Raw genomic sequence first — 16,454 nt, forward strand, 5'->3', positions numbered from 1 at the left:
TCCGGCGTAAAACCAAATCTAATATGCAGACCACGTGATCTGTTGTGGCGGCCCTGAACAGGGAGCAGCCGAACAAAACAAAAACAAACAAAAAAAAGTTTGATCTAATTAAACCTTTTGTGAGCCAAGTTTCCATTCTGAACAAATCAACACTGATTCTGAACATTAAATAACAGTTAATGATAGAACAGAAAAGCATACAATTATGCTATCATTTATTATTCCTCTTAGTTAGTAGTTCTAGTTATAATTCATTCTGTTAATGAAAGTATGTGACAAGTTAGACAATGCTTAGTAAGACCAGTTAGCTGTTATGTGCTAAAAGTTGTCATTTTGTGATCAGTAAACATGGTCTTTATTTGATTTGCAAATCTTGCGGATGAAAATTGTCTGTATGATACTGTTATTATGATCATACTATCTCTTCTTGACAAATACATGTGAGTCAGTTCAGGAACGCAAGCCATGCATATTGGAATAGATCTCTGAGCATTTGCAGTCTCGATGCAGCTTTAATATTCATCTTCTAACAGATGGATTATCAGATGATAGACGTTATATCAAAAGAATAGTTTCCACTTAATGGCAGCGTGCTTACAGAGATTTGGGTCATTTTGAAACACTTTAAATTCACCTCTGCAGTAATTGGAAAGGTTAGATCTGTTGGGTATAAATACAAATTGTCATATTATTGTGATATTGTAATATTGTAAGTCTTCCAATTACAGACAGATTGACTGTTCATAGAAAATAGATGTTTCACCCCTTTTTAATTAGGCATTAATTAACACATGCTCAGATTTCCATAAGAAATTAATAAATGTTAAAATATTAAAGCACTATACTTTTAGCCAGAAATGATGAAATCCCTTTCCTCACATCTCTTCACATAAAGCAACCAATCTTATCTTAGTGCCTCTGGACTTAACCTTTAAACCTTCACTACTCATGACCTGCCTCAAGGGGTCAATACCCATCAATGTCACTTATAGCTTGGTATTTAAAACATGAGAAATTCAGAAGTGTTGAAGTAAAAAGAAAATCATCTTTTATAACCCTTATTTATAACTTCCTTTGAGGATATAATACTGCTAGCATTATGGTTGTACAGCTTCATAGTGGGAGTTGCTGAAGGCTTCACCTGCTTCACACATATATTAAAGGAATATTTGCAACAATGCATAATTCCCTCCTATAAGATTTCTGCAGCTTCCCACATTTATACTGTGGGATGTGGTGGCTAAAGTGCTGAACTACCAATCAGAAGGTTGTGAGTTTGAATCACTTCTCCACCAAGCTGGCACTGCTGGGCCCCTCAGCAGGGCCCTTATCCATCAATTTCTCAGCTGTATAAGAATGAGATAAAAAAAAAAAAGGTTGCTCTGGATAAGTGCGTCTGTCAAATGCTGTAAATGGATTGTCCTGACTAATTGTTTCATCAACAAAGCTTACTTTTAGTCTAAATAATGTAATTCAGTCTTTTTTGGATTTGAAAATAGTTCTATGATATATTTGTAAATAAAGTAGTAGGTTTTGCTCAATAGCTTGGAGTTTATTATTAATTAGAATAACCTCCACATAAGCACATTGTATCACATAAACATATTAGACTGCTTGACATTTGACATTGACATGTCTGATTAATTGGCACACAGAGCCCTTCTGTAAATTTTAAAATGGCTCTAACCCTCCTACCATTTACAGTCACTTAGTTCATCAGATACACCAAGATATATCCTCGGGTCTACCTGTTCTATTGTTGTTCTCTATCTTCTTTTATCTTCTTTTTTTGGCTGAATGCATAATTCAGTACCTCACCTTCCCAATTTGAAAGGGTCAAGAATAATCTGGGCTATTGACTGAATGTCTGTAAATCTCCTTTGATTTATTTCCTTCCATTTCTACAGCATTACAGAGCAATCAATTGCCCTGTTAGTCTGCACCCCGATCAAATGCCAGCTGATAAGACAAATGTTCTTTGTCACTTGAGTAGTATATAACGAGGCTTTCTTGCCCTCGATCCTTGATGATTTTCTTTGCCGAGCAATGTTTTTCAAAGCCTTGGGCAGTTTGGAATTTATCTTATCAACCATCTCTCTTGCTTTGTTTTACTTGCTCTCTTGCACACACACATATACACACAGCACAAAGCAAAGTCATTACTTGTTACTTACAATGTGACAATGTTTTATTGGTCGGATTTATGACTCTATTGAAGCCAAATGCAGATGTCTCGAACAGGGTCCCATAGTCTGAATTTATAGTCCTTAGGCCCACAACAGAAGAAGCAGTGTTTATTTACTTAGTCTAATTAACAAATCTCTTTAATACACACCATTATGGTGAACTTCAGCTGCACTGCTACAGCGTTCTGTTCTACAGTGCCTTTATTCTTGTATAAAGAGTGGTGATAAAGTGACACTGACAATGATGTCCACCAAACAAAGATGTTATATATTCTAGGTCATTTTGCACATTAGCATCTATCTCTTTATCTATATGCTAATCCTTCTAACCCAGACAGACAAGTTTTTTAAGTATGTTACTTAGGAATATAATTTTTAATTGTTTATTTTGTTTCAAGTTTTTTCATGTTTTTTTAATTAACAAATTAAAAATCAGAGGTATTAAACAAATATAGTGGCTGGGAGAATACGAAGGTTGGAAAAAGGCTAAATCGAAACGTGCATTGAAATGATATTGGCTCAAACTATTCTTTCTTCTGTCATTCACTGCATATTGTCTGAAACTGTGTTAGCTTTTCTTTCAAAGTTATGAATCAAAGATTGAATAACAGCTATCAATCCTTTTAACAGAGCAGAATGTATTTCCACTATGTATGGCTGACAAAGAAGAAATGGAGATCCAGGGTTCCAGGGACCAAGTTTAGATCCCTGGAACAAAACTTAAAAAAACTCAACCCTAATATGTTTAGGTCTTAAATTAAATGATCTTATTGTAACACATTTAAATCAGGAACCATGTTTAAAGAGTTACACAAAAGCTACAATGGAAAACAATGCATAGATTCTGTACATATTGTACACACATGTATCTAAACTCACCTGTACTCACCAATAATGCACCGATAACTAATATTGCAAGCTCAAATCCCATTGTAAGCAAAAACACTTATTTAGTTTGGCTAAAATAATGTGTTGAAAATAAATGTAGACAAAAATACCATAATTTTGTTTTAACACAGATTCTACACATCTCAGGCATTCAAAGAGGAGATAACAACTCCATGAGGTCTTTGAGGACAACAACCTCTTAATCAATATACAATTGTGAGACTGTATATGACTATAGAATGGACATTATTCATTATAACACTCTCTGGTCTTTATGATAGTTTATAATCACACCCTTCAGTCTCACCCAAATGAGGATGAGGCTCAATTTTGAGTCTTAATTTTTTTTCCTCTTCCATCTAAGGGAGTTTTTCCTCACCACAGTCACCTCAGTCACCACAGGCTTGTTCATTGGGGATAAATACAAACACATTTACATATAAGTCTAATATTACTCTTGAATCTTTTGTATAATATTATTTTTTGTGTAATAAATGTTTTGTACTATATTTCTTATGTTCTGTAAAGATGTCCACTGTCAAAAGTGCTATACAAATAACATTGAATTGAATTGAAAAATCTCCTAAATGTAAAAAGCTTTCATTTTAGTGACACCGGTCCTTGTTAGTCCATATTCCTCTTCCTATATGTGGCATGAGACTCTACCTTTGTTACTATAATCATGCAGGAGATCTCCATCAAAGTAAATCAGCTTTGTTAAAGGTATAAGCATAAATCCTATAAATCCTGTAAAATTAGCAGAGAAACATTCCCAAGACTGAACATGAGGTAAATTATTAATTAACACATTAACAGACTTGTTTTGCTGACTGTTTGTACAGGGTTAAATCTGAATTATTCATTAGATTTGAATTCAAGTTCTATAGCATTACTTGTGCTTGTGTTGGTAGTGAATGTGACATTCGCTGTTTTAGCAAGAGTGGAGCTTTTCACATCTAATGTCTGTATGCAGCATTATTGATCTGCATTTGCATAAATTTCAGCGGAAGGCTTTTCTATATGGTATACTTTAATAGCTAGGGCTGCTTCTTGGCAGGGGAAACTAGAGAATATTACCTGGCCCCTCAGATAACATTTGGAGCATTGAATCTCTAATGCCACAGGAGAAGGAACAAGGGGGAGGGATGACTGAGCAGTGGAGAGGTGTGATATACCTATAACAAGATTACAGTATAGCCCCCAAGCTCTTATATTACACTGTATGACAGCATTTAGATAGAAGAGAAGAAACAATTCAAATTGCAGAGCTGCAAGGATTTTACATGGCACAAGACGTTTTGCACCACTTTTAAGTAAAATCCTAAATCCCAGTTTTGTGCAAAAAGGTAATAACTTTCTTAAATAACTTTGAGAGTGAACAATAAATAATGCACCCAGGATGAAGCATTTGAAATAAAGAAGCTAAATCTAAACAGTCAACTAATGCCATCCCCTCACCATCCTGTAATTGCCTTTCAGAGTGCAGGTGGTAAATCTTTTCACATTTTTTTTTCACATTTGGCACACTACTGTATTCTAATTTTATATTTTTTGTGTATTAGCCTATTTGTCTATCTGTGTTCAGTTTCTGTTCCAACCTACAGTAAGATTTAACAGCAAACAGTGGGCGTGTATGTATGGAAGCATATCTGTATAATCCAGGCTTAAAGGTTTAATGATGTTGGGTTATCTACTGCTAATGGGGTTATCTGTTGTTTGGGTGGAGAAATAAATTCATTGTGGTACTGCATTTACAAAATAAATGTGTTTCAATTTAATAAAAAGTACAAAACTCATAAATATAATGAATAGGTGTTTACATGGCAAGGATTGAGGATCCCAAATACAATATTTCTAAAACAGTTAGACCATAAAAAGGCAACTACAGCTCTTTTACAGACTATTTGAGGGACCCAAACTGGAGCATCAATGCAGCAATACCAGTCTACAAATTCTTTTCCTGGATTATATCTCTGACACGATGAGTGAGGCTTACATGCTGTTTCTTACATGCAGGCAATAAATTCAATGCAGTAATAATGTCATTTGAGATGATTATAATGTTATTTCTGTTAATCACAATCTGACTAGTTTTACACTCATGTCATGAACAGTGGTGGCACAATGATGAAGGGATTGGACTTAAGGCTTTGGCTTAAAAATCGACATGTCGTGAGTTCAAATCCAAACACTACCAATAAAAAGCATAATTTAAAATATGTGTGAGAAAACAGACATGGGTCAGACAGCAGTGCAAAAGATACTGACTTGCATTAAAATATAAAAGTATTGATCAGAAAAATAAGATATGTGGTTAAAAATGTTTTATATCTTAAATATGCAATTTTGAACAGTTATGTTCAACCATGTGAAAAAAAAAGTTGTAGTGAACACCACCTATAATGTTAACAGAATATAAAGAAAGGTAACGTTCACTGTCTAACAAACTCAAATTCTACTGGGGATTCATTAGATTGCCTTTACAGAATAGTAAAGGTTAGTAGAACAGTGAAGGGTGACCAAGTTTGGAATGGGACATTAAAGTGTGAATGGGACATTAGAGAGGTCAGACTCTGATGTCTGGGACAGAGTTGTTGCTTTAATTTCATTTAATTTAAGGTATTAGGTTGAGAGCAGGGCTCTGTGCAAGACACTCTATTTTTTCCATTCAAGCCTCAGAAAACCATGTCTCATGAGCCTGACTTTGTGCACAGGGGTATTGTCATGCTGGACCAGGTTTGGGCCCCTTAGTTCCAGCGAAGGGAAATCTTAAATATACAGCATACAGAGTCATTCTGTACAACCGTGTGCTTTCAACTGTGTGACACCAGATTGAGGAAGACCCTCAGACAATTGTGATGGTCAGGTATTCCTGAACTTTTGGCCATATAGTGTATATAAAGTAAGTGCTAATAAGTACATTATTATTTGTTGTTTTGACATAAACATATAAAAACCTAGATTTTACAGTTCCGTCCATAAAAAGCCATGAGTGCAGGTATACAACTATTAAATGTGCACTGCAATGTATTGCAATGGAAGTATTTCAGTTAAAAATAATTTCCCAATAATTTTGTGCCTTTATGGCCAAAAATAAAAGAGAACATTTTGATTGTATCATATTGTTTGTAAGCATTTCAGATAATATTTGAGGTGTTTTAATCTGCTGCTTACATTGAAATGAGAATTGGATCATTTAGACTGTTCAATTCCTGCCACATGGGCAACAAGTTCACTTTTGTTTTCTTGAGATTTTATTACTCTCAGTAATATATTCAAACCCCTTGGATCAATATAATGCCCAGGTAGGTTTGAACACACCCCTCTCCTTGTCATATAAGTAGTAAGGCGAGTGGAAATGATGTGTGAATAAAACTACACACATAGAGAAACATCTACTAAACATTGATAAATGTTGAATGGTGCAAAAATTGTATTCTTCTTAATAATAATAATAATAATAATAATAATAATAATAATAATAATAATAATAATAATGATAAGAAGAAGAAGAACAAAAACAACTAGAAGGAGAAGAATACATTTTTTCCCACCATCCAACCTTTATCTATGATAGAAAAAATGAACAGCCCTATAGCTGTATTTAGTATGAAGTACAATTAAAGAGTAGTTTTAGTATAGCATCCCTGATGTGGGATTCAGCATGTGGACCTAAGTAATGTTTAGATTTATCCTGAGATCGCAAACCGATTTTACCCAATAGCCTTGATAACAAACCACATACTTCTCTAGTAACCCCAAAGCCATACAGCCCATGTGAGAAGATAAGAAAAAAATGAGTAGTGATGCTGAGCTTACCCACTTAGAGAGCTAGTGATGTCAGATTCTTCACTGCTTTTTTTTTCTTCTCCACTGTGGTCCCAAAATGTCTCTGTTTGTGGTAATGTCTTCCCAGTGATGAAGTATCAATCTAACAGATGTTTTGAGATGTCATTCAGTCTTTTGTTCACAAGGTGCAGATGCAAGCTCCTCTCAGGCTGCCTGCCGTGGCTGCAATGTGCAAGCTGAGCAATGTGTGCACCTTGCCTCTCTCTCTCTCTCTCTCTCTCTCTCTCTCTCTCTCTCTCTCTCTCTCTCTCTCTCTCTCTCTCTCTCTCTCTCTCTCTCTCTCCTTTTCTCTATCATTCTCCTCCCCCTCACATACTATCTCAGTCTTCCTCTTCAGTGAGGCGCTTTCTCACTCTCCCTCATTGACATCATCCGTCTCTCCCCTCCTCTCTCACTTGATTCTCTGCCCCCCACCCCGCTCTTGTTCTCTCTTTGCCTCATTGTGGCGGTCTCTCTCCTCATGCAGCCCCTAGTGGGTGTTCCAGTAGCAGTTCCAGGCCTCATCATATATGTAAGTAAAAGAGAGTGAAAGAGATACTCTCTCTTGCCCCCCCCTCTCTCACACTCCACTCTCTCTCTCTCTCTCTCTCTCTCTCTCTCTCTCTCTCTCTCTCTCTCTCTCTCTCTCTCTCTCTCTCTCTCTCTCTGTATAAATCAACTGTCAGTTTAACGTTTAAAGCCAAAATTTCTCCAAAGAGTCCCATTCAAGTCTTTCAGAGACTCTACATGTCCATTGTTTCAGTGCATGTATAGTAAGTAGTCTGTGCTAGACTGGGTATTAAATATCATACTTTAAACATATAAGCATGCAATAAAATAACACAATTTTAGCTGGATTGGGAAATTTATTGAATAAATACACTGATAAAATATTCTGCTAATGATCTAATGACCATTACTGACAGAAAGTACAGAAATAATTTTTTTTGTTATACCTACATCATCACACAATGTAACCTGATAATCTATATTGGTCTTAGACTCCTACAGGACATTTATTACACAGATTATATCAAAAATTGCTGCTCCATATTAATTTTATATATAATCGACAAACATCAATGTCTTAAATTTTCATTCTATTGAATGTTTTACTTTAATACTTTTATTTGTGTTGCATTTCCTCTGGTAAAAGAGTTAAAGCTGGCACTTTGGATGGATGTTTTATTATATATAATTGGGAGTTAATGTCTGCCAAACAAATGACCAAAGCATTGACACATTTTTACATTTGTATAATCGATCACTTTAACAAATAAATAAATAAAAGAATATGTGAATAATTTCTAAGCTGAGATTTACTGCATCTGTATGTAATGGGTTGGCATTAGGACATGCAAAGATGAGGTGTAAATCCTTTAAACAACAAATTTAAAGCTTATGTTCCACTGAACTAGAATACAGAGCACACAGTATACCATCACTAAATATAGCATGTACTGTATAGTTACTTACTGCACAACAAGGCCAAGAGTTTATTGTTGTAGCCTCTTAGGCAATGATGAAGTGTCCATTGTGCACACATGAGACCACTGTCTTATACCATACTACCTGTACTGTAATTAATAATTAATCATGCTGTAGTGTTAACTAAGCAAAAAGCTTGCTGTGGAAATACTCACATAAAGAAAACCGGATTCACATACCGAGTTTATTATATTCAGAATAATTCATAATTATTAATAATTCAAATTAATTCATTCAGAATGGAAAAAAGAAGGCCTTCACAGGTCATACACTGAATACACTAGTATTAGTCACACACAACCATGCCACTACCTTGTGAGTGTCACTGCTGTGCTGTGAACGCTCCACTGTCTAATAATAACCGCTCATATTTGTTCCCACAGTGATTCCTTTCCACAGGTAACAGATAGGCTCCAGTCAAAAGCCCTGAGCGTTTTAATCCTTTATCTTACAATACAATTAATATTTTTACACAACTGTACACACATCATAAGTTAGCTACATAAACACTAGAATATTAGTTTTCTATATGCATAATGAGAATTTAAAGGAAAGGTGTAGAAGACAGTAGTGATAGTAGCTCTGCTGTATTGGTTAGAGACTGTAGCAGTGAGGAAAAGACATGAGGCAGAGATGGAGGTAGCAGACATGAGGATGTTGAGGTTCTCTTTAGGAGTGACAAGGATGGACAGAATTAGGAATGAGCACATCAGAGGAACAGCTCAGGTTGGCTGTTTTTTCTTGGGACAAGGTCTGAGAAACTAGATTGAGATGGTTTGGACATATACAAAGGAGGGTGATGGTTATATTGGTAGAAGGATGTTGGAGATGGACCAGGTAAGAGGTCAAGAGGAAGGCCAAAGAGGAGATATACTGTATGGATGTGTTAAAAGAGGACATGAAGGGAATTGGTATGAAACAGACATTCGGTGTGGCGACCCCTAAAGGGAAAGCTCAAAGTGGAAGGAGAAGCAAAATGCAAATACTTACACAATTTTCATAATATTCTAAATGTTTCAGTATTATGAAATCTGGACCTTTACTGGAACTGCACTCTAATGGGCCAATACAGTATATCATTTATTCTTCTTTGTTGTTAGGTGTTGCCTTCATAAATGATTATTATAAATGGTGTTTATACCATATGTGTGTGTGTGTGTGTTTGTGTGTGTATATATATATATATATATATATATATATATATATATATATATAAATATATATATATATATATATATATTGTATTTTTGGTATTATGTACACTGTATATGTACACCTAGAATTTCTTCTGTCCATCATTACATATATTTTCTATATGTGTGTATGCAGAATGTATAATGTAGATATTGTACATAATGTTTCAATTCAATTTTATTTGTACAGTTCTTTTAATAACAGACACAAAGCTGCACAGAAATCTAAATTTAGATCCTTAATGAGATAGCAAGAGGTAAGGCAAAGAAAAACTGAGACCAGGAAGAGGAACCAGACTCAAAAGGAAACCTCCTCCTCTGGGTGTCACCCATACTGAGATTATGAATCAGTACACTTTCCCAGAAGTATAGAATGAATTCAAAATTGTGCTGTGTTCAAAGGATGTTCAGTATGAGCAGCTAATTCTTTATTATCCTTAGGTACAATTGTACAACATACATATTTGATTATTCACTGAATAATAAGTGAGACATGAACATAAACTGTTTTTGCTAAGGGACAGGATTGGCTTTATTTGTCTGGATTGGTTTTATCCATATAAAGAGATTGTTGTGTAGAGAATAATTCATAATTAATTCAAAGATCAATAATCAGACATTATATAGTTAAATCTCAATAAGTTTTAATGAAAATAAGCAAACATGATTACTGCATGCAATATTTTATATTTTAAACATAGAATACATTAACGCAGTAATATTTTAATTTAGCGCATTCTTTTAAAAAATAGCTTTCTTCATTTTGGGTCTATTTTATCCTGCGAAACACAAGAATGAAAGTTGTTGACAGTTATTTTGGGACATTAATTGTAACTTAATATTTGATAAAGCCTACCTTTGGAAAGAACAGCACTGAACTTATTGTCTCTCCTAAGAAGGCTTGAGAACAGTTTCTCTCAAGGAATTTTCAACCAGTCCTCTATGAAGAACATTTTAAACTCATTAAACATTCTTAGATTTGCCAAAGTTTTTTTTTGTCTGTTTACAAAACCAATGAAGTCCATTGACTAAGATAACCATTGCAAAACCTTTATATTGTGTTTCTACAAGCATGTATGTTCAGCGTCTAGGTAGCAGTAATGTATAATCCATTCAGCAGTTTGTGATCCAATACTGACTGCACATCAACTGGAAAGGTGAGCAAACCAATCAAATATCAAAAGATGAATATGACACTATTGTATATAATTTCAGCTTCAATTTCTTTGACTTACATTTAGATGTGTTAAACAACTTAGAACATAGTATCTTTTACTTGAACCCATTCCATAGGACCTCAGGGGCAGAAATATAGAAGCTATAGCACAATATGCAAACCAGTTTTTAAGTATTTTTTGTTTATTTGTTTTAAGAGGGTAAATTTACTGCACTACCCTTTGAATAGAAAAACTATTAAACCACTCCCTTTAATATGAAATATGGAAAATGTTTTTAAATTCCATTTCAAATAAAAAAAAAAAAAAAAATGCAGATCAGATGTTGCTTTAATCCTTCAATCAAATAACATATTCATCATAGAATTATATATATATATATATATATATATATATATATATATATATATATATATATATATATATATATATATATATATATATAGCTTTTATTTGCCTGTCTGTGACCCCTATGGCTCAATTAATAATTCTGTGAACCTAAATAATTCAGTAGTTCCATTTGCATTTCATGACATGCACAGGTGGCTAGAGCACCTCTGTCAGATAGGGTGCTATGTCTGCCACCCTGACCTCTGCTTCATTTCTGCATATAATCAGATTAATTGAACATACATTTAGGCCTTCAGCAGTGTGCAGGGAGATTGGGACTCTGGGGACAAAAATAATTTACAGGTAGGCCCTAACTGTCCATCTCTATTCAGCTCTTCTTTATTAAATTCCTACATCCTATTCAGTGATAAAAATCACTAAGTATTGCCTGGTAATTTAGCTTGAGACACTTTGCATAATATAATATTGTGGTCCTTTTGCATAACAAAAGTGTTGTACTTTTGCCTTCTAAAATGATCTTCTGTGTCTTGGTGTTCTTGCACTTGCCATCCCTGCATAGGAGGTCTTTGATCTGCTATCTCTGCCTTCAAGATGTCTGACTTCCTAGTGTTTTGTCTAATAATGCAAATTATATAACAAATAATTCAAACAAAGCTAACAGATTGGCTGGAATTATATTCTAATAAATAACGTGGAACCTGGATCAATTTAAACAAGTCAAAGTTAAACCAATTTGGTATATTTTGCTTATCAAGCAGGAGTTTTTTTAGTGTGCTTTAGACTGTAATGTTTGTGTTGTGCTGCTATTTGCTCATATTGCCTTGCACTATGCTCTTACTTTTTTTAGTGAAACCATTCATGTGGGTAATGTTATTTTGACTTCTTGTTCATTTCCACCACTAATCAAAGTTCTTTGTGCAATAGTTCTTAACATATGTCTTGGCTATTGACTGAAAACTGTTTTGTGCAGTATTAGGAGTAGTAGGAGCACTGCTACTGACCCAAATATCTTCAGTAATGTAGTATATTTTACACTGGAACAGAATAATATGTATTTTTTTTTATTATAGTCTTATAATGATAATGATAATGATAATGTTAATAATGTGACTATGTGTATCCATTTGCATGTCCAAAAGTATCTGGATATGCTATCTGTCTATACTTTACAAATGACTAGGATACAGAACCTGCAGAAGAAGCCACAATGTGATATAACACAGTTGTCTGAAATAAGATTAAGAGGCTAGGGATAACTCTCAATGAGTTAGAGATGACCATATCTCATGTAAAGGAAGATGTTGACAAAACTAAACAAACATTACTTGGACAGCCGGACTTTAAAGCTGGACTTTATGGAAATGTGGCACTTTTATACAGCTGAGCAATTTACATTAAAGGCTTTGCTCATGGGCCCAGGAGGAGCATATTGGTGGCCCTAGGATTAGAGCTTACAAACTCCCAACTGGTAGCCCAACACCTTAACCACTGATCTACCATTGCCCCACAGTTTTGTGTTTGTTAAGCATCATTATTGGGATGCAACAAACAGGTTGGAAAAGATTCTTAACTTTTTGTCCTTAGTACTAAGTGCTACTACTCTTTGTCTGAAAGCTTGCACATCATGCTAAGAAACCATTCTTACAGTAAAATATGGTAGAAATAGCATCATGTTGAGAGTCAGACTCTCTTAGCTGCTGCTCTCACTAATGTCTTCCTTCCCATAATTTTTGGTGGACACCTCCTTTAGGTCCTCCTGGTTGCACTATTTTCTTTCTTTCTTCTTCTTTTTTAAATAATGGATGTAATACCGCTCAACAGGATGTTTAAAATTCGGGCTAAACATTGTGCATTTACCATTCAACTTTTTAAACCTGAAAACTGAACCCAGTTCAGTAGAAATTATAACATTATTCACTATAGATAGCATGCTAGGCCTTTGGCTAAGAGTGGCAATGTTTGTAGTGGCGTTGACCATAAGCACTGCAGCACTGATGTCTACATACTAAAATTAAGCTCAGGATGTACTGTGCCCCCCTGGATGTTTTCATTCAGTAGCTTCTAGATTTACACTTAGATCTGCTGCTATGAGCTCTGAAGCAGTGTTAGCCATAAGGGAGCTGAAATTGAATCAAGACTTTTCATAGTGTCCAATCTAATGGTTTATATTGACTTCCAATTTAAGAAAAAAAGTTCCTAATGATGCTATGCTTTTATTACTAAAGTAACTTGCAAAATAAAAACTGATATTATATTACTTTTTCCACTGACACAGAGCACATTTTATTTGTTAAAATCTTTTATGTTTCGCATAACTGTCATGAGCAACGAACCACCGCGGGAGCATCGCCCTAGAGACGCGTCTCCGGAGTACTAGCGCACTTCCGCACTACACTCCCCATCAGCCACCTCGCCTCCTGATTACACCACCACCTGTCTCTCATTTCCCATTCACATAAATACCACGCTTCTACTCCATACCGGTGCGAGGTCTCGACTTGTGTTACTACAGTCATTCTGAGCGTTTCCTGTGTTCTGTTTTCCCGGGTTATTACTTCTGCTCTCTCTTCCTGACTTTCTGATTGTTTGCCGCCTGCCCCGACCTTTTGCCTGTCCCCCATTCGGATTCTGCTCTCTCTCATATTTTGTGTTTTGCCGGTTCTGACCGCCGCCAGTTTGACTCCGATCTGTGTTTATACTTAACTAAACTCTGCTGCAAATGGATCCCCAGCAGTACGCCTCCTCGTCATTACAATAACACATGGTCAACACACTTCTCCTCTGAACACATATTCTATGATCAAATAAATCATAAATCTCACATAAACATACTTTTTATGATCAAACCTCATGTCATATTCTCCATCCACACATCAGTATCAGGAAATCAGTGAAACTGCACAGAAAAAAAGTGTATGGCTTCTACTTAATCAACTGTACACTTTTGTACATAATTGTTTCAAAATTGCTTTGTTACAGTTACAGTATTCCCAAGTTAGGTTTCAAAATAACAAAAAGTGAAAAGAGCTTGAAGCAAACGTTTTGGCACTCTGCATGGTCCCAAACATACATACAGAGAATACTTTCCCCTGTGGGAAGTATCACAGCTTGTACATGCTTTTTTGTGGGCAGCTTAATCTTTTATGCCTTGTTTGAGGGATATCTGTCCATTTTTCTTTGCAAAATGCTTTTTGTTCTGTGAGATTTTGGGGCCTCTTTTGAGATCTGTTCACAGATTTTTGATGATGTTTATGTTACAGGTCCATGTCAAAAACTTTTGCTTGTGCCTCTTGAGGAAGACCAATGTGGGTTTTGAGTTAGGATTAATATCTCGTTCTAGAATCCATCCTCTTTATTTTCAGATGGTTTGATGTTTGCTTTCAGAATTTGCTGGTACTTAAGCGAATCCATTCTTCCCTCCACCAGTGAAATGTTCCCTGTGGCACTGTCTGCAACACAAGTCCAAAGCAGGATCAATCCATCCCTTAACAGCTGGAGGGGTGGTCTTATCTTTGCTCATTATGGTTAAAATTTTATATTTTAACTCCATCAGTCCACTGGACATGGTTTCAAAAGGCATCATGTTTTTAGATTTTTAGATTTTCATTTGCTAACTTCTAATGCTAGAGTTTGTGGTGAAAATGGTTTTCTTCTTCTCCAAATTTTTTTTGTAGATATCAATTATTTTAACTTTAATAGTGCTAGGCAACTGCACAGAGGGCCCAAGGCTGCTGATTTTTGGGACAAGGTTTGAGTAAAAAATTTGCCTCACCTGCCCTCTCCCAACAATGGCTTTGAAAATACATTGCTCTATAGAGCTAATTAAGGTCTGAGATTGTGGTCAAATCAAATCTTGATAAAAATCAAAGTTTAGATCTTTTTTGCATCTTTGCACTTTTTGATACACTAACATTGCACACAAAAAACAAAACAAAAAACTAATCTAGCTTAAAATGTTGAAAAGAATTTTGTGTGTGATCCATACCCAACAGAAAGCCACTCAGATTTACATATTATCAGACATAGTAAATTCATTCTCAGAGCCTTTTGGTTGTGAAGGGGTTATGATTGGCAAAATAATTGGGTTCTCAGGGGTTTGATGGCCAGGAGTGGACTAAGTATCATTGCAGCAGGTGCACTAGAAGTGAGCAATGCATCAGGCAATTTAGGAAGTAGCAAGAAATAATGTTTAGTGCCCAGGGCCATAGCCAGAGGCTTACAAACAGCATGAACTGCTAGGATTGTAGGCTCTTACTCAGGGTGTGTGATTTATTTTTTTTTCCCTTTGCTTGATGCTGACATGAAAGTGAATCTAGTAGACCTGCTACAGAATGACTAATTCAGTTCATTGTGCACTGTTGAAGTAAAGTACTGGATCCCTTACCCACATGTTTGTTTAAACAGTAGATACCAAACCGAATTATTTCTAAAAATAATAAATTCTTCCCTTAGCACTGGCTATGTGCCAAAATCTTTTAAGCTAGCATTATCAAACCCGACCTCGACCCAAGCCAACTATAGGCCAATATCAAACCTCCCCTTTATCTCCAAGATCCTAGCAATGGTTGAGGTTCAGCAGTTATGCTCATACCTACATATGATAATACTCATGACATGTATCAGTCAGGATTTAGAACTCAAAGGAAAGGCCAAGGATCTCCGTATACCCACTTAAAAAGCGTGAGGATACGTAACAATATCGTTTTGTGACAGAACTTTCATTCATAAATTCACCCCGCTCTGTGTTGCGTACACAGACTGTGGTTGCGATTGCGAATCACTAACGTTTTTGGACCATTGGGGCTTCCGTGGCCAGTGACCTGATCTAACGTCACCTACCAAGGAGGAAAATCGGTTTCTTGGTGGTGTTTTTTGGCACAAATTTGAAATTAACTAACTAATGTAAAAGAAGATATGAAATGAAAGCAGACTCAGACTACACTCTGAGTGTTTTTGGAAGCCTACGCCTAAAGCTACAGCAGCTTCGGGTGACATTTCACCCACAGCCCGAGTACAAATGTATTTGGAAAGCTCATAGTTCACCCAAAAATGAAAATTGTGTTATTTTTCAAAATATCATCGTTTGTGTTAAACAGAAGAAAGAAACATACAGTTTTGGAATAAATTAAGGGTGAGGAAATAACAAAATTTTCATTTTTGGGTGCACTTTACCTTTACATTTAGCCTTAAATGTTATCTGAATATGGGACCTGGAGCACAGGTTTTATCAGCTGACTGTCTTTTGTTGCTTATAATAAATTGGAATGTTGATATCACATAAGCAGTCTTTAATAATGCGCCAAATTACATGTAGATGTAAATCACAGTATACTCACTACAAAAAA

The 16,454-nt window shown here is 35.5% G+C and overlaps 1 protein-coding gene across 3 annotated transcripts in view; it reads right to left on the reverse strand.

The window, feature by feature from the left end:
- Window positions 1-7,180, reverse strand: part of tnr (tenascin R (restrictin, janusin)) — a 111,047-nt gene extending 103,867 nt beyond the window's left edge. The window contains exon 1 of one of the 3 annotated variants that reach the window (XM_027133138.2): window positions 6,894-7,180. The gene's annotated coding sequence lies outside the window, so the exon portion shown is untranslated. The remainder of the gene's footprint in view (window positions 1-6,893) is intronic. The other 2 variants (XM_047821670.1, XM_027133118.2) reach the window with 2 other exon arrangements.
- Between the last annotated feature and the right edge of the window lie 9,274 nt (window positions 7,181-16,454).

The sequence above is a fragment of the Tachysurus fulvidraco genome, chromosome 1 (genome assembly GCF_022655615.1).
Source record: "Tachysurus fulvidraco isolate hzauxx_2018 chromosome 1, HZAU_PFXX_2.0, whole genome shotgun sequence".
Lineage (NCBI taxonomy): Eukaryota > Metazoa > Chordata > Actinopteri > Siluriformes > Bagridae > Tachysurus > Tachysurus fulvidraco.